General features: G+C 46.4%; 1 long non-coding RNA gene across 1 annotated transcript; it reads left to right on the forward strand.

Annotated features, from left to right (window-relative positions):
- Nucleotides 1-190: 190 nt before the first annotated feature.
- On the forward strand, nt 191-21,163 carry LOC306666804. Its single transcript, XR_013765402.1, has 3 exons — nt 191-524; nt 2,774-2,859; nt 18,955-21,163. It is a non-coding gene; the product is annotated as an uncharacterized lncRNA (long non-coding RNA).
- Nucleotides 21,164-24,118: the final 2,955 nt, after the last annotated feature.

The raw sequence follows: 24,118 nt of genomic DNA on the forward strand, positions 1-24,118 counted from the left end.
GTGTTTATAGTGTAAATATATATGGAAACGTGTATGTATATCCACATACGGATATACATGTATAGTTATATGTATGGACGTGTATATATTGATATATATAAATTATACATATGTATATTTAAATATAGTCCCCAACGGCCTCTTAATCATACACAGCCTTTGCAACCCACTTTGGGTCAGCTCAGCTCAGCAAATCATTAATGCACAGGTTAATACAGATGGAAGGCTCGTGCGATCCCCCACACGGGTACAGCCTGCAGAATAAGGCAGTTGTGGTTGCTCTGAGAGGAGGCGCGGTAGGGCACTGAGATCCTGGGAAACCAAGTGAGGAGCGGGGGGGTGATGAAGAATGCCGGTGGCGGCTCCAGGGCCTTTCGCTGCGCGCTCTCTTTCTGTCTTTCTCCTCCTGGTTTGCAGGCTGATGGAGGCGAGCGTTTCTACCACCCGAGTCATCGACCACATCTCAGCTTATGTAATGAATCTCTTACCTGCAGGACTTAGGTGTACTCCTGTGACCATTGGAGGTGAGGAAACAATGGATTGGGGTAACCCTGTGGCACTAAGTCACACGACACCCACACAGCCCTGGATTTGAGCAGGGACAATGATCTTGCTAGATTCCTAGCACAGTGAATATTTGTTACATCAGAAGTGTTCAGTAAATGCTAGTGGAATGAAGAAGAGCGAGTGAAGAAGTTTAATGGTGCGCCAGAATCTCCTTGTCTTCAACAAAGCTGTGTGTGCACATGCATGGGCTGTGCTCTGAAGTATTTGGCGGGAGTGTCTATTCATATTTTCTTCTTTTTGGATTGACAGATACTCTTAAAGATTCTTCTAGTGAGGAGAATCCTGGGGTAACAAATACAGATCCTTGAGCTTAAATTTTGGTGTCACCTGGTTCATGCTGTGCTTCATTTGGAGAACCCTTTATCTTCTCCAAGTCCCCTTTCTTCATCTATAAAATGAGTTGATAATGTTTACCCATTCAGTTGTTAATTCCACAAAGTTATCTTTCTTTGTTCAGGAATCTCTTGGAATTTCCCATAGTCCTAGAATGTCTAATGTAGTAAGGATGAAATTTGAAACATTTCATGATGATTTTTAAAATTTCCTGTAAATTTACCCTGCAGCTGCATACTCACGGGCAGAATAGCTTTTACTGTTTTAGGAGTAGGGTAGATGATTCTAGAAAGTTCTAAAACAAATGTCACTGTCAGAAGTTCTTTAAAAAAGTCAGGATTTGTTGAAAATTCTAAAGCTTCCATTTATATATGAAGGAGAAAACCTGAGAATCTAAGACTGGAGTTTATGTACATGGAGGCACAATTGCATAGGAAGGGAAGACCCTTCCAGGGGAGCAAAACAGTGCCCAAGGACACATAGAGGGTAGGGATCAAGAGCAAGATGATTAAAAACAAAACACAACTCTTGAGATCATGTTTGTCAGCTTCCCATCACTGTGACAAAAGAACCTGAGAAAATCAACATATAAAGAGAAAAGTCTGATTTTGGCTCATGGGTTCAGAGGTTTTGATTTATGGTAATTTGGCCCATTGTTTTGGGCCAGTGGGAGGCAGCACATTATGGCAGAGGTGGAGCAAAGGTGCTTGCCTTGGGGCAGTAGGGGAGCAAAGAGAGGCAGGAGGAGTCTAGCCTCCCAGTTCCCCACCCGGGAAGGCACGCCTGGTGACCTGACTGACTTCTGCTACGCCCACCTCTCAAAGCTCCCGCCGCCTCCCAGTGACTCTGCAGGCAACCAGGCCTCCAGCATCTGGTCCTCTGGGGAATAACCCAGCTCCATGGTTCAGTGGTCAAGCGGGGCTCGAGCACTGGAGTGGGCTCCCGTCCCCTCTGGAACCCCCAGAGAGCCTCACGCAGTGTCAGAGGAACCACCTTGGCAGAGGCAGTAGGGGTAAAACGTGACCAGCTGGAAAAAGCCAGTCTAGTCTCCTCTCCCCCAGGTTCCCTAGAGTCAACCCAGACATCCTGCTGGGTGGGGATGAGGAGCTGGGCTCACAAGCACAGTCCTGACACCTTGCCGGCCGCAGCGGCACAGCAGGGAAACCCTCTGCAGGACCCCAGGTCTCTCTCCAGCTGAGGTCCCCTCAGGGGACACAGGGGCTGAGATAAGCCTGGTCAGTCAAGGGAGATGGTCAGAGCAATCGAGGTCCAGTACTGACGCCAAGGGCACTAGTCCTGACTTCTAGGAACGCGGTACAGGGAGGGCAGAGACTCGGCGCACAGTGTGACCACGCAGGACCTGCTGGGCCTCACCCAGACCTCACAGCCCACACCGGAGGCAGTAACGGGAGCAGGCGGTCCTCTGTCCGCACCCCAGCATCCCACGGACCTTCTATTGAAGAGATACCTTGAGTCAGGAGCAGAGGGAAAACCAAAACCCCAAATATTTACCAAATCCAATTGTCTGTTTTTCGAAGAACCTGATTTAGAGCAACGACACCAGCTTAAAGTTTTTGTTTTGTGTTTTTAACGCCACATGAGTTACTTTCTAGCAACATGAAGTCAATCGTGATGGGAAAAAACATTTTTTAGAAAAAATGGCTTTTGCACATCTGTGTTATAATGTATGATTTCAAATCAACTCACTGGTCTGCCTTCCTCCTCGTTTATAACTTACACATGTAGCGTGTTCTCCTTTGTAATTGATGTGCTTGTAACGTTTTATGGAGCGCAGACAGCCTTCACGCGGAGCCTCGCATCTGCTCCCCACCACAACACGGGGTACCGTCAACATTATCTGCTTACCTTTCAGGTGAGGAAACAGGAACTTTGTCCAGGAGCTGACAGCCCATGAGAGAGAGAAGTGGAGCCACCTTCAGCTCAGAGTCTCCTTCCACGGTCGGTAATCACCACAAATGCCCTTATAGTGGGCCTCCTTATCTCTCCCTCTGGAAACCACGTGTGTGCTATTTGTAACCATATGGCCATATGCTTATTTTTTAGGTCCTTTTACACATTTTTTTTTAATTTAAAGAAATACTGCCTCAAAGTTTTATCAGGATGCATTTATAATGGAAATACCCTCTTGTTATCTAGCCTGCAACTGATTCTTTCAATTTGATTTGTTTTGACAAAATCTTTCTAGAAGAATCTGTACAGGTGACAGCTTTGGAGTACCACTAGGCAAAACAGAAACAGTCCATGGAAAACTTCTGATCTCTTCACATCCTAGGAAAGATGGAGAGAACAACAACAACAACAACAAAAATCAATGTTTTATAAATTCAAGGTCAATATTCTATGTCACTGTCAATAGTGTGTGAGTTCAAAGGATTTGTGTCACTATTAAATTAGAAATGATCCACTTTTATGTATCATAGATATGTCCATACAATGGTCAGAAAGAAAAGCAGGTCACAGAGACTAGACAGCAAATGTATTCTGTAAGACAACTGCAAACAGCAGGTGGGCTTCAATACCAAGTAGGAGAGATCACCTCACCCTCCAGCTATTCATTTGCCTTCAGCATTGGTGAATTTATGGCTTTCATTCTTGACCCAGAGTCCTGCAGAGTTGTGTCTTTGCCCTGCTTTATTAGGCGCAGTTGAGAAAAAAGAGTGTTACTTATCCGTAATCTAGATCTTCCATGGTGGATGCGTATTGGTCTAACTGGGAGAGAAGGTATAACTTTGAGCTCCTCCGACATCTCCCCTTGGCCTGTGTTTGCATGCTGTTTGTTACCTTCCATCGTAGTTTTTTTTTATCCACACTATTGAGTCTAAGTGAATCGGCTAAGATATTGGTCATGATTGTGGAAAGAAAGATCCTTAGGCTTTCTCCATGGTGTTTTTCATTGCAACTATGTTCTGTAAGCAGCTGGGTTTATGAACACTGACATCTGTGTGTTTCTCTGAGTGGTGCATTTTTATTCCTTGCTTAAGAATCTTTATTTTCCAATAGGGTTCAGTGGACCATACAATACCCTCCACCAGTCATAGAACTTGCTATTAAAACAATTTCCTTTAGGATGGTAAGAGAGTGGGTTGGCCCTTTTATATGACTTTTCAAAGTCAGACTGTACTGTCATTAGAGTACTCTAAATTTGCATCTTACATTTATTTGCAACTTTTTTTCTATTTAGTATTTTTGGAGTATTCACACTCAAGCAAACTTTCTCCAGCCCACCTCCACTAATCGCCACTAATGAAAAGGTGTGGAGTGAGCACGCCCATGTCTTCATGTGCCTGCAGGGGCCAGCTTTCTCCTCATTATCGGATACAGAAACAACACATTCTTAAAGGTGTGCGAATTAAATTGAATCTACTTATCTATCACATTAGAAAAATGACAACACATCACATATACTATCTAAAGTGACTTGTTGGAATATTGGTAGCTTGATTGGGAGAGTATTTCTACCGGTAAGAAACCCAGAGTTACTATTTGTTAATGAACTCAACGTCCTTAATGTCCACAGCTCATTTTACCCATGGATGGCGACTCCACTGTGCAATGTGTAAATGTAATGAAAAGTATCTTTACCTGTGTTAAAAAAATTGCAAACCCTCATTGAATTCACAGATGTGTTGTGTGGTTCACGTAGGCTGAAGTTACATAACCTGAGCTGTTATTGGGTCAATGAGATGGGGTCGTGTTGGGACATTGTGAGAGAACACAGGAGATGGGACCTAATGAGTGCGCCCCATTCCTTCAGATGAGGCTTTGCTTTTCTCTTTTATGTTTTGTGCATTTGACATGCAATTGCTTCTTCCTCTGGTTCTCCGTTTCCACTGAGCTCTCTCAGAGTTACCATCTCTTTTCTCCACTTTTCAATACAAAAATGATCTTAGGAGGAAAATATGAACCAATCAGCTTTGAGCTACTTAAGTAGGATAGGAAAGAGAATTTGCCAGTCTTCAAATACTTCTGCCTCTGGTTCTGAAAAGTAGTACTGACTGACCCCAGTTTTTAAATTCATGTCTTTTTTGGAAGTCAGCAAATTTTCACAAATGCATGTCCTCTGACGAGGAAGTGACAGGCCCCTCTGGTGTCATTTCTCAGCCCCAAAGCCTTGCTCATGCCAAGCTCCGTTGTTCAGGCTTCAACACAGAGGCCTTTGACAGCAGGGAGCCCATCCCTGACTCACTGTTAGCTGGCACTTTGTGTCTGGCTAGCAGTTTTTCCAGTGGTGAGGTCGGTCTCTTCCAGTATTTCGCAACCTCCCTGTTCCTTGTGCGTCAGTGAGAATCAAATGGCTCTTAAAAGTGAAAAAAAAAAAAAAAAAAAAAAAAAAAAAAAAAACAACAACAAAAAAGATCTTGGCCTGGGATAGCAAGATGACCAAGCCCTAAATGAGGCCAACTGATGTTCAACTCAGAGGATTCACCTAACTGGTTCTTTGAGAACAGCTTTCTCTTGGTAAAAGTGCTCTTTAAAGTTGGCCTTTACTATAGGGTACCATCATCTAAATGTGTGGTTTCTCTCCTTAATTAGTAAGGTCACGGAATGTTTGAGAGCAGTTTAGGGTCAGTATGGTGTGGGCGAGAAGATACTGAGTCACTGGTGCTGAGTGTCACGTTCAAGCGCCCTTTGGAAGGGCCACGAGCTTCTCTCAGTCTCTGACCTCATCTGCAAGGTGGAGATAATCCTCTCCACTTCACAGGGTTGATGCAAAATTTCATGTGCACAAAATAACTCAAAAGGGCGTAAATCCCTTTTCAGGTGAAATGGGATTCTGTTCTGTTACAACCTGGAAGAGTTTGCTGTCATTATTGGAGAGGAGTTTGGAGTACTGGAAGTTCTTCATGTGTTAGAAACCGTAATTTGATAAGTTTTGGGTTAAATTGCAGGATTTTCAATGACCCAATTGCAAAGTGATTTTCCTTACAATAGCTGTCACAATATCCTGAAAAATCTTCCCATGACCATGGAGTTGAGAATAGAACTGGATTTGAGCTTGTTCAATGGACTGTGGGTCTTCTGCTTTGAGTAGTTTGTTCCTTCCAGTTGTTCTGCTGTATCACCTATCCTCTGGCCTTGGTCCCTTCTTTATTGCTTAGAAAGAAGTGCAGAATGTCCTTTGACTCTGCTCAGCTTTGGATGGACACACTCAAACTTTTCCCCCCTAAAAGGCAGGTGTCTAGAGAAGATGTAATATATATATTTAAACCTACTGATTGACACACCAATTAAGAAACCTATAAATAAATTTGAGCTTTGGAAGCCAAAGTGATTGTTGGTGCTCATCACCTTCATAATGAAAGTCTTTCTTATTATAATCTCATTTGGCAGAGATAAAGTCTTACCCCTGGGAGATATCTTGCCAGATCTTCATCCATAATTCCAAATTGATTCCAAGCCAGATTTTGCTATCTGAAAACAACTTCCCAGCCTCTCCTGATGGTCTGTGCCCTTTACCTCAAGAATTCAGCTTGTGAACACTGAATCTGGGGGAGAGTGCCTTTTTGAAAATGACAGTCATTAAGGTATAATGCCATATGGGCTCTAGGGGTGGCAAAGATGCCAAGCAACTTCTTGTTCATTAAGATCGAAATATTTATATGAGCAGTAAAAATAGCAGTGTGTTTCAAAGTCTGTGTGGTATGGAATTGAGCCTGATGCAGTTGGATGATATTGACAGCCTCTGTTGTAATTATGTAAATAACACCTAGCTCTGCTCTTCCTTTAGCATTCATTTCCAGGTGCATGGGTAAGAAGGGGTCTAGAAAATGAGGAAATGATAGGCAGGAGTGTTTGGCTATTTATTTATGGTGCAGAGTGGCCCAATGCTTAGGTCCTGTGGATTGCCCAGAAGGACCTGCATGTGTACATTTATTTAGAGAAATGCTTGGTCACAGCTCATGCCCTTGAGGACCTTGACCACCTCGTAGGTCCATTTTGAATTCTTCTATAACACCAATACTCCGTTCTTACCTTGAAAACAGATCATTTCAAATTGCTTTCCACAGGGATGTTTTCTGGGTCCAGCTTTCCATCTGCATGCAGAAATATTTGATTAGTGTATTTAAAGTAATAAAGATGTCAACAGTAGTGTCACCTTGATTGATGCTAATTATAAGTCTTTAATGGTTCCTCTGCTTTGGCCACTGTCCCTGCAGATTGTGATTTTTATGGTTAAAATAGTGCCCCGCCGTCCAAAGGCTTTATCATAAATTCTGGTCTATCTTTCTTTAATGATTCTGCAAGCAGTGGTGTAATCCCAGTAACATACATTATCTTCGTTAAAAGCAAGCGGTGACTTTCATAGAGGTGATTAATGCATTTATAAGGAGCTTGAAGAATCCTTGTTGGGATCGCAGCAGAGGTCATGATGATGGTGCATCCAGGGCATTAAAATTAGCAGCAGTATTACTAGATTGTCTGAAAATAATTGGAGATTTTCATGCAGTCCCTATTTAGCACATTAATGTTGTAAATGAGACTATAACTGCAATGGTAAAAAGACAGGATTTGCAACCCGAAGATGCTATGGGTATGTGCCTGTCACCTCAGTGAAGCGAAAAGCAAGGAAAATCATGTGAGGGCTTTCCTCGTTTAGAACGGTCTTGTCAAACAGATTTGGGATCACTGGATTTAAAATATCTGTTGATGAAAATGTTGCTTATGCTGGGTGTTTATCTGACTGAGTTTTCACAGGGCTGCAATGTGGAGATGTGCCCATTACCATACACATTTCTGTGCCACTCAGGGTGTGGATAATCTGCCTAGGTAAGCATGTGCCCATACATACTACCCACAATAATGCTTCTTTGAAATTGTGACTTGTAAGAGAAATTTGCCTTCATATCATTGTAGCATATCAATCCTTGCACACAATAGGTGCTTTAAAATAGTTCTTTAATACTATTGAAAAGAGCAGTGACCCATTTGAAAAATTACTTTTGAGCAAATATTGCCGTGTACCTGCTTCCTCCTGTTTGATTTTACTTTAAGGCACATCACTCCTCCACCATCAAATGTCACGAGTGTTTACACCTTAACTTCTCTCCCCAGTTTAAATTCAGTTCTAATGGCGATGTCACGCTCTACTATTCTCTTAACTCTAATTCCTTACATTTAAATAAAACCTCTCTTCTAGCAAGGAGGAGATACCTCATTTATTTGAACTATACTTATTTTCAAACAAAAAAATGCCAGCTCACATTATAGGAAGGCATTTAGGCCCTGGTGTTATGGCTACAGGAGGAAACCACAGACATCCCTGAGGCCGCCTTCGGGAGAGTCCTCCTCTTGAAATAGCATTCTTTGGCAATTCTGGGGTTGGCCTGTTACTGTCTTGGATGATGAAAAAGCGCCCAGATTTTTCTTATACATTCGTAGATGCTAAACTACACAAGGTAGGTTAGAAGACTCCCTCTGCGCAAGCATCACGCTGGAAAACCCTGAACGTTTACATAAGGTGCTCACAGTGATGACTTACGGCTAAGTCTTCCATTGTGCCATAAGGTATTTTAAGTTAATTGTTCGAAATGTGAATTTTCATTGGTCCTAGTGTGCCGGCTAGTGATCGTCATCGATGAACTAGTATTCGTGGCTTTTCCAGAATGAGAGCGTGAAAAAATACACGCAGGGCATGGCTTCTCTCACTGGCAGCCTCGTTCTTTGGAAGTTTTGCTCCAGCACTAAATGCAGCTGGGCCTGCAGGGCTCTTAGCAAGCGTGGGTGAATGAGGAGGGCGGGAAGTAAGGGAACCAGTGCTTACGGGAGGAGAAAGCTGGGCCGGCCCGCGGGACACTAGAGAGGGTGTGTTGGACAGTCCCAGGTGAGGACCATGCGAAGCCTCCTGTGTTTGTCCCCTTGTTCCTATCACTGTGACCACCAATGGTGGGTAGTGTCCTCAGACTAACCAGAGGGAGACTCTCCAGTGGCTGCCCCCAGGCCTAAACATGAGGATGACATGGTGTAGGACTCTGGGATGAGGAACGCAAGTCACCTGATCAGAGAAGATGCTAGTTGCATTGCCTAGTTTTTCTCGTCGTGTGATTATTTTCTTCTGTAGTCTTGATAAATTAACATTGGCTCATGGATTCAACAGAAATGTCTCTCTCTCTCTTTTTTTTTTTTTTTTGTAAGCCTCGAGGCTTCTGTTTTAAAATGCAGGTTAACTCTCAGAGGCTTTCAAAAGCATTTCTGCATCACGCGACTAATTAAGATAAGGTTATCATTTTAAGTTATACCAGGAATGCAATTAGAACCTCTAGTGAGAACTGTAGCAGTCAATTTTATTCAAATTATTCAGACCCGGTAGGTGGAAGACAGTCTTAGCAGGACAAGTGAACACACCGTGGTGCCTTGGATGTGGTGTGGATTCAAAGACACCTGAGCACATCATCCATCACCTGCCACGTCACCCAAGTCACGGGGAGTGGGGTCCAGCAGCCTTCCATCCGGGGATTTAATAACATGCCTTCTGTTTTCTGTTGTTTGGGAGTTGGAGGGATTTTTCGTGTTTCAATTCGAATGGCGTTAGAGCGAGAGCGTCATCTGTGGAACACGAAGCGCAGACAAGCCAGCCTCTCATCTGCTGGATGGACACGGCTGGCCGGGCAGCCTCAGCCCTCCCTGTCTGTCTTCTCTCTGTGCAGGCCTCAGAGTCCAGGCGACCGGCTGACAGTGCAATTAACTAACTTTTCTCTGTTGTCCATCTCTGCCGAGGGTATTGGGTGTTGGGCAAGAAACTCGCGTCTCTTATCTGCCAACTGTCGGTGATTACTTATTCATTGAAAGGATACCCGTTTTCTGAGGTGCGTGAGGATTGCCAGCCTGAGTGGCTCCTGAGGAGGCGGCGTATCTCTTCCTCCTAAGATCACCGCAGGTCATCCGGAGCTCTCCATTAAGGCGCATAAATAAATGACAGCACTCGGGGCCCTCTCTCCCTAGATGGCTTAGAGACGCCTTTTACTCTCCCTAGTTAGCTCTCATTCTTGGGCACGGCGGCCACTGCCATCTCCCTGGTCCCCCTGACTGCTGTGGTTCATTCAGTGTGACTGAGTTCTCATGGTGCGCACGGGCTCTCGCTAGGCCTCGGCATATGGTGGTGACAGATATCCTGCTCCTCTGCGATGTCTGCCCCTCTCTCCCATCTCCGCCATCTGGCCTGTGCCATCCCTCAGTGTGTGCGACCTTAACAGAGGAGCCGAGACGAGCACCCTCTAGACAATCTTCTCGGTCACCCTCCTCCATGTCACCTCTCCACAAAGTCACTCCGGTGAAGTTGCAGTTATGAGTTGCTTTTCCTTCCTTTCTCCCTGATCTCACTTGCTCTCACTGGTCTGCCCTGCCCTCTGGCCAGCAAGCATGCTCAAGCTTTCCCCGAACCCCAGCCCAGAACATGGAGCAGAAACTCACTCGCCTCCCTTCCTGGTTCAGGCTTCCTGGTTGGCGACCGTCTGGAGAGTGTGTGCGAGAGGCTGTTTTTTCTTCCTCACTTCCTCGTCCTATTCCAGTGGCCTGGCATCTGGACCAGCAAATCTAGACCAATGAACATCAAGGGCGGATGTTCAGTTCTCACTCCACTGAACTCAGTGGATTTGATGGGGTTGCCTCTAACTTGAGGTTCATTCAAGCCAGTTGGAAGTTTGCATCTTGCTTGAACTCGAGTTGACCCTCCCTCTGGGCTTTCCTCCTGACCCTGATTAGTCTCTGCAGTTTCCTCTGCTGAGTTGTCTGTCTTTGTTAACCCTCAGGGTTCCCCCTTCAGTTTTGGTCTTGTTTGGTGTTGGGAACTTCTCGAAAGAAGGGGTTTGGTGGGCTGTGAATGCCCTGAATTCACATACGGGGTAGGGGTGGGTATGGGCGCTTTCCTGAGAAGCCCCTTTCAAATCATGCCGGAGACTGGCAGTATTCACAGTTCACACTCCCGCGGCAGCGCCTGCTCCCCGTTTCTGTGCTGCGCGCTCTCAGGCCAACGCGTCGCTCTGGACCTGGGTTCCTAGAGGACCCATCATGTATCACGAATCCGGCACACGGCCGGCCTGCACGACCGTCTCCACTGGATTCCAGGCAGCCTGCTTCTCACTGTCCTCGGTCAGCCCGGAAACATCCAGGCCTGGGACTGTCCTTTGCTGTGCGCTAGAAGGTAAAAGCCTGCTCATCCCAGTGCCCCACTTGATCTCCTCCAGGACGTCCTCCCCTGCTCCCTGCAGGTTACATTCCAAGTGAGATGCCACTTGGTGGACAAAAGCCTGACGTGGAAAGCCCTGTGCTGCCCTGTGACACTGGCCCTCTGTGCTTCTCCAGTTGGGTCGTGTTGCTGTTTTCTCTCTCTGAAGTGAACCCCTCTTTTGTCTACCTAGGAGACTGCTGTTTCTCTCCTGGGGCCAGCTCAGCCACCACCGTGTGCGCGTGTGCCCAAGAATCTAGCGTGGGCCTTCTGCCCCGCGTCCTTACCTCTGGTTGTATGGAAAGCCACTCTGCATCCTTCTGATCTTTCTTCCGACAGTATGAGAGGCCAGGAGGCCAGACACTGTCTCTTCCATGTGGGTCCCAGGGCATTGCTTCAGGAACTGCTTGGTGAGCGGCCGACGCTCTCACTTCAACTGGGCGTTTCCATGTAAAAAACACTGTGGATCGTTATTTGGATCAAACCAACAAGCCAGTCTTTTCAGATTCCCTTTTTAGGACGAGATTGCAATTGCTGTGGCTAAAACCAGCATTATGGTCCCTGAATTTCCCTGTGTGGCACATAGACTGTCCATCACGTGTGTTGACATACGTGTTGCATTCTAGATAAAAGGTATGCGTCTACTCTATGAAACAAGAGGAGCAGCATATAGAAACATATAGTACTTTTTCTGGGATATACTTTTTAAAAAGAAGGTAAATTCTGAGTATGTTGATGACAACGTTGAGAGAGTTGTGACATGTGACTTTCTTTAAATCTCCAAGGGTAGCTGGGACCTGTGTCTGGAACCTGTCCCGCAATGCTGCTTGTTGTGCAGGGAGACATCTCTGCTTCTTCCTCCACCATTCTTTTTCTTCTTCTTGCCCATGGCTAAGATGGAGTCGGGCCACAGCAACAGAGACCTCTCTGTCTTGTTTTACACGGTGCCACACTTTAATAAATATGATGGATCTCTTCTCTTTTCTGAGAGCTTATTGGATTTGTTAGGTAATTCATTAACAAGACTTGTCCTTGGGAAATATGTATTTTTTTCCCTCCTATCACTATCTTATTAACATGTTTTGCTAATGAAAAAAACTGGGTCACAGAGAAGGTAAATTACTTTCCTTGGAGATTTTGTCAGAGAGATCATAGGTGGGATAGCATTAAAAGTCACAGCAAATTTCTTCTAGAAGAATACTGTGGTGCTGAATAATCCACCTTGGCACCTGATCCTGGAGACAACCTGAGGGGGTTCACCTGCTGTGAGCCAGCACAGGGGGACTTGCCACCTCCTCTCCAGTGGGTACTGTCTGCTTCCCTTCGCTCCCTGTTTGACCTGGAGGATGAAATGGCCGGGACTCTAACTCAGATTTTTATGAAAAATTTAAAAGGGAACAAAAACTTTGAAAGGAATCGGTAGAAGCAGAAGGAGTGAGTTTTGTTGTCGTCGCTGCCTTTTCTGGGTATGGAAGGACTTCTTTCCCTTTTACATGCTTTAGTGTCTGGGTTTGAATAGGGAGGATTTCCACCTAGCCATTTGCTTTTGCCTGGAACTTTTCCTCACCCTCCCCTGAGCCTAGGACGGTCCTTCACGAATGTGCTGCTCACACTTCTGCCTGTGCCCTGTCACCAGCCACCCGCCTTGTCAGGACTCTGCTCCTCTGTGACTGATTTGACTTACCTGAGCCTCATATGGATTTTCTTTTGTGGAAACTTGCTTTCTAAATGCTAAGAGGCTGGATGCTGGATGTTTTCCTGTTTCCTGGAAAGACTTTTGAAAGCTTGAACCCTTATTTCCTGGGATATGTGGGTATGGAGGGATGTTTTAAGATGTCTGGCCACGTCCTCGAAACTCCTGCATCTCGTTATCACTTGGCGTAATAGCAAGCGCGCTTTATGATCGCACATTAGTCCTCTCACTGCGAGCTCTGATTGGCACATTTAAGAGGCACAGACTGTCGGGCACGCTCCTTTAAACGTCGCTTCATGGCAGGTGGATCATGGCTACTATCATAAAAATCGGGTGTTTTCCTCTTCCACTGATTCCTGTCTACTGTGTGGCACCACCTGGGTTTCTGGGTACAGTGCTCTGTGAACTTTGAGCATCTCACCTTTTCTGTTGTGATGTGGCTGCCGATTAGACTACCTGTAGAACCTGATTTGTGCCCTCCACTTTCTGGAAGGAGCCCTGTATTGTCAGTTGTCTCATTTTCTGCCCATATTGAGTCCTGATTTAGCAATAACAATCCCAGCACAACGAAGCTTGTCGCTCTAAGCATAGTCTTTATGAGAGTATTTTCTTGGGGGTCTCATAGATCAGTTCAAAGGTCCTAAGTCTTGGTCCTCTCTTAGTTCTTTGAAGACATGTAAAAGAGTGCTATTAGTCTATGGGCCTGATGAGACTGTACACCCTAATGACTTGCATCTGACTCTTAATTCTGTGAGCAGTTAAATCAAACAAATCCTCACAAATGAATATGATTTATTATGAGTAACAGTTAAGCCAAGTTTTTCCATAATCTGATTCTAGAGAGTACAGAACCCCTCAATGTTGATCAAGGTGGTCTCTGGGAAAAATCTGAGAGGCAGGGACTGGTAAGTCCTTATGATTTGCTAATCAGAAACATAATCAGAGCATTATATCCTGTTTTTAAAAAGGCTGCATAAACATAACCAGTTTAGTGACTAGGAAAGTCTAGAGAGGAAAGTCACAAGGGCAAGAGTTGAGGCCTCCTAGTCACAGTCTGGCCAAGAGGAAGTCGTGAATAAAGGGCTTGAACGTTACCAGCAAAACTACTGATAAGACGAACATCTATTGTGAGCCAGGCGTGTGCTCAAAGCTTTATCTGCCCTGCTCATAACAGGCAGAAGGACCTTGAGAACACTGCGTGTTGCTTGAACTGCACTTCACAGATCAGAAGTGGGGTTGGTAGGGTGCTCATTAGCAAGCCATCCCCCTGTGGACCTGGGATCGGAACCTAAGGTTCTAGGGTTCCAAGGGCCACACTCCCACAAACATGGCTATCTGACTTTCTGTACCCAAACTACCTCCTAAATTAGAAACTTCTGACGGTCTTCTGAGTACCCACAAAACATAAACCACTGTGCTGATGAGAGACACAGTTGAATTCGGGAGAGTTCCTCATCCTCCTAAATGCCTTCCTACCACGGGGAAAACTATCCCTGTATTCCCAGCCCAAGCCCCTGGAAGCCATGGTTCTGTTTCCTGGTTCCATCTACAGTTTTATAAAAGGCTCACCTGTCTGTGGCTGTCATGTGTCTAGGGTGAAGACAAGCATTGGCCAGGTTGACAAGGACGTCAGCGTGAATTGACAGTTGCACATCCTGTTGTAAATGAATAGATTGACGTTCTGATTAGAACGTGGCTTCCCATGTTTGCTTCTTAGGAGGGAAGTAATTTGCATGCTAAGTACAGGTGTCATCTGCTTGAAACTCTCTTTTTTTTTTTTTTTTTTAACAAAATAACAGGGCCTCTGCCTGTGTTTTTGTGTTTCTGGGAGTGATCAACATGAGCCTGGGATAAAAACACAGCTAGTGCACTGTGTCTCTACATAGGATTCAAATCGACGAAGACAGTACGTGGGTGACCAAGAGCAGAAGCAATGGGGCCAAACAGCCAAATTCACGTTGGTTTTCCGAGGCCCTCTGGTTCAGTGAGTGTTTGGAACACCTCGGTCATCCAGCACGATGACCAGGCTGGAAGAGGGTGAAGAGGACGGGCCCTGGGCAGGATGGAGAACGTTCTCAGCTGAAAAGCATCACGTGCCAAGCGACTGGCAAGACGAGCAAGGCAGCTGGAGGTGAGAGAAGGCGGGAGAGCCAAAGGCACCTGCAGTCAGTGTTGTGAGGATGTCAGGGAGCAGGCGGGGGCGGGGCCCGGCCTGGGTCTCCTAGTCCCCACGGCAGGTGCTGTGGACAGTGTGGTTTGGGTCCCCCGCTGGCTCTGCCTGGATACTTCTGCCTGGAGTACTTCTGTGCCGCTCTCTCCCATCCTGACGGTGGGAGACATTGCTCCCTTGGCGCCTCCTCCCTCCATGTGCTCACCCCTCTCTCTCAAGTGGATCCTCCCACTGACTTTAACACTCATTTCTCTTGGCTTCCCGGGTATCCTGATCTCCACCTTTTTTCATGTTTCTGGCAATATATTCTATGTCCTCTCTGCATTTAGTTGGCAAACGTTGATACTCTCCATGTTGACACTCCTTCTTCTCTTTGACCCCTCATGGGTTTCCAAATCAGTTCCATCTCCTTCCCTGACTAATTACACACGGTGCCATGTCTGGTAAACGAAGCCGCAGACAATGCAGATGGAGTGCCCGGGCTCATCGCTCAGCCGTATGCCTTGGGCAAATAACTGCTCACAGTTCCATTAGCTGTTAAATAGGAATATTCATGACCCGGGCCTCATCTGGTTGCGGTAAGGATAAAATGAGTCCTTCTGTGTCAAGAGCTGAAGCAGTTCCGGGCCAGTAGCATGTCCCTTGCCTGTGCAGCTGCACAATAACTCACGGATGAAACCTGAATTTACATCAGCCAAGGGTCTGTGTGCTCAGCAAATTGTAAGCATCTCTGTCAGGTGTAAAGATGCCTCAGTCTCCATGTAGCCAGCACCAAATGCGTAGCATTCTGGCTTCACTTTCAGGACAAAGTAAATCGGCCTCTCCTAGTGCTTCCTGTCTCTGTGAGTAGCCCCCTTTCTGTCATTTACACAAGACGGACAGATGTCACACCCCAGATACTGTGATCCCTCTTTTCTCTCATTTCCAGCTTGCCATCACCCCGTTCAACTTGGTCCAGCAACTTTCGACTAAAGGCTTCCATTCCTCATCGCTTCCCGGCTTCCACACTGGCCAGAGATGCTGCCTCTCTCATCTTGAGTTGCATAAGAAGCTGTCCCTGTGTTCACTCTGTCTGCTCATCCTTCCCAGTAAGATCTCCCCTCCTGTTGCTGGGATGCTCACTTCCAAGGACCAAGCTGATCTTGCCTTCGCTTGCTCCCTTTCCACGGCGTCCTGCAGCTTTGAATGAGAGCCGAGTCCCCACGTGGTCCACCAGGCCTGGCCTGCCGTGTCTCCTGGAGCTCCGCGGCTCCCTCTGCTCCAGCTCTGCCTGTCCACATTCAGTTACCTGTGCAGACACTACTGGCTCCAGCGAGGACCCTGGGACATGCCGTGCCCCCGGCGGGAAAGCTCTCCCTACCCCACGTTCACGCATCCGCGAGGCCTCGGCTCTGACCTCCTTCTGGAAAGCTCCCTGCCGCCTAGCCTCCATTCTTCTCCGTCAGAGCATACGCCGCAATATTTTTTAGAGTTTTCTGTTGGGGGTCTTCAAGAACACCCTCAGCCCCAACGATTTCCTAGAAGGACTTAACCAAAAAAGCTGTCATGTTCCTGGTCCCGGTTAATTACAGTGAGACGATACAGATTTAAACCAGCAAAGGGAAGGCGTGGGCAGGGCGGCTTGAGAGGAACCACGCGCAAGCGTGCAGTTATCCTCTGCTGAGAATCGCAGTGACCGCACGGAGTTCTCGCGGCAGCGTGCGACCCCCTGTGAAGTGCCGTCACCCCAGGAAGCTCCCGTGAGCCTCGCGTCGAGCTCCTCAGTCTCCGTGCCCACACAGCTCCGGGGGAGGCAGCAGGGCCCAAAGCAGGAGTGCCACAGGCCGTCACCGTCAGCCAGATCACTGGCATGAGCTGTCTGAGATGACCCACGGCCTCAGGCCTGGAGCGACACCCTTATGCCAGCCACGGGCGCAGAAGCCGGCTCTGAGCAGCCAGGCCGAGCCCAGCTCTTCTGCCTGCCGAGTGTGCGGGGTTCCGGCAGCCAGGCTGCTGGCTGGCTTTCCCCTTAAGTTTTAGCAAGGCTGCTGAGCTTGAGAAGCCTCTCTTCCCACCGGCTCGTGGGAGCAGGGACGGTATACTGAGCCCTTGGCATGGTTGCTGACAGATCAGAGGGGCTCTGTAAATAGTTGTTGGATAAATGAATAGATGAAAAAAAATCTACCTTGTCTTGTCCTTATTTTCTTCCAATCTGTGTTCTGTGTCTTTCTGCCTCCTTACTTTCATGTACTGTTTCTTTTCTTTTCTTTTCTTAAATTTTTACAGACTTTATTTTGATTCATTGTACACAAATGGGATTACGACTTTTCGTTTTTATGGTTGTGCACAATGGAGATTCATACCATTTGTGTAATCATACATGAACATAGGGTAATGATGTCTGTCTCATTCCACCATCTTTCATACCCCCGTCCCCTCCACTCAATTCACAATAGCTAGATTGTAAAACCAACCTAGATGCCCTTCAACAGATGAATAGATAAAGAAACTGGTATATATGCACAATGGAATATTATTCAGCCATAAAGAAGTATAATATTTTGGCATTTGCAGATAAATGAATGGAATTGGAGAATGTCATGCTAAGTGAAATAAGCCAATCGTAAAAAAACTAAAGACCAAATGTTTTCCCTGATAAGTGGATGATGATATATAATGGGGGTGGGGGGATGGGGAGGTGAAAGAAAGATGAAGGAACTCAAGATCATGCTCTTGGTATATATTTTATATGTAAAGTTACTTCGTACTTGTGAATGATATATAGCAAATATATAAAATATTTATTATTCCTCTAACTTCCAATTATATGTCTATACCTCCAACTATTATGCTGTATTCATTTTACATAACTTTAAAATGGCAAACATTGTTCGCAAATCTACTTGAAATATGTGTAGTCAAAAGTATTAAATTCTATGATGCCTATTTGCATCCTCAAAGTTATTTCTAAAGAGTAAGGTATTGACCAGTGTCTGCCATAAGAAAGCCAAGCCATGCTTGACTTTGAGGCCACTTTCTATATATGGAATTTGATCCTAGGTATATTAAAATATGGGAAGAAAGTCCCCTGGGATGTGAGTGGGTGTCCCCAAATATCCTCCTGCAGATCCGTAGCTCTTTAACCCTGAAGGTGCACCTGATAGCCAAACACTTGACTTTACCCACAGCCTGTTTGGCCAAGAATTCAAAAGATGTCAGCAATGAATTTGAATATATCACCATTAAAAATTTCTTTATTGTGGTCATATTGGGTTATACCCCAAGGTATGAAATAAATATCCATAAGTTTATACTTATATAAAAAATGACAAAGTAAATAAACAGGAGAGAAGAGGTGACATCTCCATGTAGAAGAGCGCCAAATAATTTATGTAGCTGTTTTGCCCACAAATAGGTGGCACACGACTCTCTCTCCCCGGGAAGTGTGGGGAGGCTCCCTGAGAGCACCGCGGTGGGAATGACCCTGTCTCTCTGGGATTTCCTCTATGTCATAGGATTTCTACCTATGACGAGTCGATCCCTAAGGAAAATGTCAAACTCAGTTGTAGGAACCATCTGCAAGATACCTGAACAGTACTCCTCAGGTCGTCGGGACCTTCAGAAACAGGAGTCTGAGAAGCTCTGACACATGACAGGCACAGGGATGGGATCTGGATGGGACCCTGGGACAGAAAAAGGGCAGTAGGTAAAAATAAGGCAATTCCAACAAGGAATAGCCTTCAGTTGTACTACGTGGGTTATTCGTTAATCACCCCAAATGTGAGGTTAATAACGGGAAACTGAAGATTCCGTGCTGTCTTTGCAATTTTTCTGCATATCTGTAACTATTGTAAAAATTTTAAATATTAAATGTTTTTTATTGTATCATAAAGTATTTAACTGATTATTAATGCTACTTAATGAAATTTGCTTATCAGTTTTATTTGTGTTGATTAAATACTATCTCAAGTGATTGGAGTCACAGATTTTTTTTTTAATGCAACTGTCCTAATTTTGATTTTTCTACAGAAACAAAATGTTACATCATTTAATTTCTAAAGAATAATTTTATGCTTTGTGATGATGTATTTCTTAAAGTTCTTTAAGAAGTCAGATACAGTGAGTCATAGAGTATATCCAGTTCTGAAGTAACAGGGAAAAAAAATCATTAAATTAAATAATGAGCATATCATAAAAAAAAAAAAAAACACAGTATTTTGAGAGTGCAAGTCCAGACTATGTGTCTGTACGATAGGCTTTACCAACTTAGTGTGATTAAGTTTTGTTTTTCTGAGGATATGATTCTTTTCTGTAATTATTGTTCTGCTTTCCCTGACAGGCTATCAAGTATCGGCTGCCTTAAGCTCCTTGCGAATTGAGTTATTCTCAATAACACTCTGTATTATGCAGGCATTATTTGAGTGGCTGTCCACTGTGATCTGGTTATTTGGACCATTACATAAAACAGGTGGTTCTTCTACCTCGTGGACATTTCTTAGTATCCAGAACTCACCATCTTGTTTCCTGTGGCTCGTCATGCTGGGTCCATCACAGATGTGGCACTGTCCAGCAGTTTGCCCCCATTTGTCAGCCTCCCACCACCTCCTGGTCTTTCCTCTTAGACAGTACCAAGTCCCCTTGTTTTCAGATTCTGTCCAGGCCCTTGCTGTGTGACCAGTTCCCAGGAGGTTGGCAGCCGATGTCATTGGCTTGGCTCTAAGAGATGACCGGGCACCTCCAGGCCCCATCAGAGGTAGCATGGACTGGTCACAGGCACCAGCTACATCCATGCGCAGTGGGCACAGGACTGATGCCCGTGACCAGCGCAAGCAGCCTTTGCTCTGGGATCCTGCATTTTCCATGCTATTTCCAACGACCCAGATACCTGGAGTTTGACCCCGTTTTTCCCTCAGACCTCTTTTTTGATTTAGACCATGCTTTGAACTTAATCTGTTGTACCGAGACTGGAATCTCAAGAGCACAACCTTTACAGTCAAAGGGAGTAAGGTCCGAGTCTTGCCTCTGTCGATCGTGAACCCTCTGATCTCCGTGGGTCTCAGTGTCCTTGTATGCAAAGTGAGAAAATGGCAGCGCGCTCGCAGAGTCCTTAGGAAACACCATGTGCTCCTGCAGTTCCTCCAGAAAGCCTGGCTCTGTGTCACACACCGTCAGCAGGACCCGTGGGTTTGCCTGGCTCGCCCTCTTCTCCAGCCCCTGGAGCTGGCTCTCCGCCTCCCGGCTCCCTGCTTCAGCCCTACGCGATGCTTCATGCACCTGCCTGGTTTTCCTAGCCCCTGCCCCAGTGATGGGAGTGAGCTGGTCACCTTCGTCCCCTCTGTAATTTTCTCAGACACTCTATAGGCTGTTCTATGAATGGTTCTCACTAGTGTGAACATGTTAGAAATGGTTCTTTTCTTCCCTGGATTTTGTGATTCACAGTTTTCACTGTAACCTGCAGAGGTCCATCCAGACCCGAAGGGATCTCTGCCTTTGATTAGGTTTGGGGGTGCTAGGGTGGATCGGAAGGCAGGGAAAGAAGGAAGAAATGCTTGGCAGTCACAGAAGCTGGGGCAAGACCTCTGGAGCCAGTGTTATGGGATTATTCTTTCCCCAAGTTTCACATTTCCTGCACCAGCCTGCCTGCCGACAGATAGGTCTTGCTCGGCCTGTGTGACTGGAGAGCGAGAAGATGGTTCCGGTCTCCTTGGCCTACTTTTGCAAGTGAATGATGCCGCTTCCCAAGTCCTTGTACCAAGAGGTGCTGCACGTAGGCCGACGTGTCAACACACTTGAATACTTAAAACATTTCTTTAGAGCCCATAGAAACAGTCTTTTGAGTATTATTAGTAATAATAAGCCTTCATCTTTTGAGTATGAAATATCATGGAAGAGCAAACTATTAAGGAAAATGATCTAGGGTGTAATCTCTTCTATAATTTACATAACCACGCATATGCATAAATATACATATTTTAAAGCTGTATAATCTTAAACATATATACACATATTATTCTACACAAAAACCGTGTGTGAGTGTGTGCGCATATGTTTTGGGAGAGGAAGTGCCAAGAGCCAGTGTTTAATGTAGGCTCAAGTGTCTTCTTGAAGAAAAACTTGATCACTGAGCCACAGTTGCCTTTGAAAACCTTGACCAGAATCATCCTCATGCTCCAGAACTCCCCCTTGAAATCCTAATTAGGACTTCGATCAGAGGGGACGGATTTTACACGAAGCATTCACTGAGGCGAGTGCTGGAGAAGGTGGACCTGGGGTGCGGCGTCTCTTCCTTCCACACCTCTGCATTCTCCGGGGCGCGGTGACACGCTCTCCTGCAGAGAAGGCCCTGGGAGGCCGACGGAGCCACCTCTGCCCTCTCCTCCGCTACTGGAGGGCGCTTCGCTGCTCTCGCTGCCCTGATGCAGCCGTCTGCATCCCGCATCCTGAACGTGGCCCCTCAAGTGACATTTGAAGTTTCCTCTAAAAGTCTGCCTCACCATTTGAATGGAGATGTGGTCATTGGCGCTAATTGCGCTTTAAAGTCTCTGTTCTGTTGCTGCCAATAAACAATTGTTTACAACTTTTCGTCCATATTAAATACCATTGGTATTTAATACCAATCTGCTACTGGAGTATATTTTGCAAATACCAAAAAGTACAGGTGTGTCTCCAGGTCACCACCTAAGCCTGGACCACGTGTGCACGGTGCTGCTGTGGCTTCTGGGTCAGGCTCACTAGACTGCTGCGTGGTCATTGCCTCTCAAGCCCAGGGACCGAGGAGAGATGCCTCTGCCTGGCTCCCACATTGGGATCTGAGGCTGAGGCAGTGTCACTGGACTCGGCGCTGAGGTTTCCAAAAATGAGAGAAAGTAGAAGAAAAACATCGCTTTTGGATCTCCAGGATCGTAAATAGCTGGGAATGTGCTCTAGTCTGAATAGCCTTTGTGTGTGTCCCTTGAAGGTCCTGTGCTGGAGGCTGGGTGCTCGGTGGCAGTGTTGAGAGCAGGAGAACCTTTCCCAGGCGGAGCCTCGGGCAAGCTGACCATGTCACAGGCACTGCCTTTGTGAGGGGTTAATGGTCTCAAGGAGTGAGTTCTTTCAATCCGTGTTTCTTGTCGTTGCATTATGACTGTATGTGATGGGGGGGTTCCCTGTTGTATATCTGTGCATGCATGTGATATGACAGTATCATTCCCCAGGATTTCCCACCTTCCCTCCCAGGACAGAGTTCTTATGAGAGTAGGCTAGAAAGTGAGGTCACTCCACACAAATGGCCCCTTCTGCAACTGGGCGATTCCCTTTCTGTTTCTCCACATGCACGGTCAGGGGTCCCTTGCCAGGACACTGGTACTGGACTGTTTGGACCCTCCAGCCACCAGAATTGTGAGCCAAGTCAACATCTTTAATAACACGTACCCAGCATCAGATATTTTGTTATAGCAACAGAAAACAGACTAATACAGTTTACATGTTACAGAAGATCTTAAAAAGCCGAAACATTATGCCACCTCGCTGACACATAACCAGAAACTATTAGCTAGAACCTATGCACCCAGAGATGGCTTGTTCTCCAGGGGACAGTGCTGAACCAGAACAGGGAAGGAGTGTGCAGACAGTCAGCCTGGGCCAAAGTGGGGCCTGGGTTTTGAGAATGTGACCCTCACCTCTCCAATTTTTATTTTTAGTTCTTTTGATCTAAGAAAAATTGCATAATCTAGTAACAGTGAAAAGATCAACTGTTACACTGTCAGGTTAACGTTCCGAGGTTCAGATGTGTCTTAGGATCTCATGGTTCAGCCAGTGTTGCTCCTCAGCAAGACGGTGGGTGAGCTGCCACTCGCTCGTCCTGACCACAGGCCTTCACTCCCTCCCCTCTGCCTGGGCGCGGGAATAGCGTCCCCATGGTGAGCACTGCTGATGGACATCAGGCGGGTCTGATGTCACAGCCGTAGGTAAAAATGTGAAACCAGATCTTTCAACCTAAAGGTTCTCCCTGTGTAGTTAATTAAAGACATCTGAATTACAGGAAAGTGATGATATCACATTATGACATTTATTCCTTACCGCAAGAAGCTCAGTAATTGGTTCACCTATTCAAACCGTTATTTTACCAGAGTAGAGGTTCCAGGAGCCTTGTCAGACTTACCTGATTTACCTCGTTGGCAAATTCAGAACAAAACCTTGCTGGACATACCTGTCTTTGGATTTGTGAGGTTGCCATTTACTTACTTGTTTGGAGACACAATTTCATGTAAAACTTAAGCTAATCTCAATGAAAGTCTACAGGAAACTTTAGCCAATATTTTATTTATCCTGTTGTATGAAAGAATAGATTTTTAAATTTTAATTAAAGTTCTCAGACATGAGCTGTTAGCCTGCTGTGGGCTGGGGCAGGGTCGAGGGCTTGTTGCTGAGGTTCCCGCTTTGAGGCTTCGAAAAAGAGAAATTCCCTGCTGTGATCCAGCAGTTCACGACAGAGCGGACCACAGAACCCAGAGCTCCTGACTTCTCGTCCGGTGACTTTCCTCCCGGCCAGGCTGGCCCATGGCCTCAGATCCATGTTGTCCCATGCAGTGCTGCCCCGCTACAGGCAAGCAGAGGTGTGGCCTCTGCTTCTAGGAACTCGGGTCCTTGGGTCATGTCCTCCAGTCACGTCTTCCCATGGGGACGATGTGCCGTCTCCTTCAAGGGTAGTTGACTACTCCGTGTTTCCTTTCTGGACACTTTATAATGCCACTCACGTGGTGACCAAGACCCAGGTCGACCAGGGAGCGGAGGCGTAGTCTGAGGGCGGCAGCGTCACCATGTAGGTGGAACGTGTGAACCCAGGCCCAGCGAGAGGCCCAGAACGACGCCGCAAAGGCGGGTCAGCTGCGCTCGTGGGCCTGTGCTCGTGGAGGGAGGGCAGACAGGGGACCACTTTGCCGTGTGGCCACACCGTGGGACCTGTGTTCTGCCTCCCGTGACACATCAGCCAAGGCTCCATTGATAAACCGGAATGTGTTCCCTGGCTGGGAAAAGCAAGGTCGAACAGACCGAAGGTGACGGCTGGAGTGACCGCAGGGGTCTTGGGTAGAGGAGGAGGGCTGAGTGGGCAGCGACAGAGGCCCTCTGCCCTCTGGGGGCTGCGGTGCAGACAGCATTAGACCCGAGCCCCAATCTTCTAAGCTGCGGACAGTGGACACCCCCAGCGCCC

Source organism: Sciurus vulgaris (assembly GCF_902686455.1).
Source record: "Sciurus vulgaris genome assembly, chromosome: 7".
Lineage (NCBI taxonomy): Eukaryota > Metazoa > Chordata > Mammalia > Rodentia > Sciuridae > Sciurus > Sciurus vulgaris.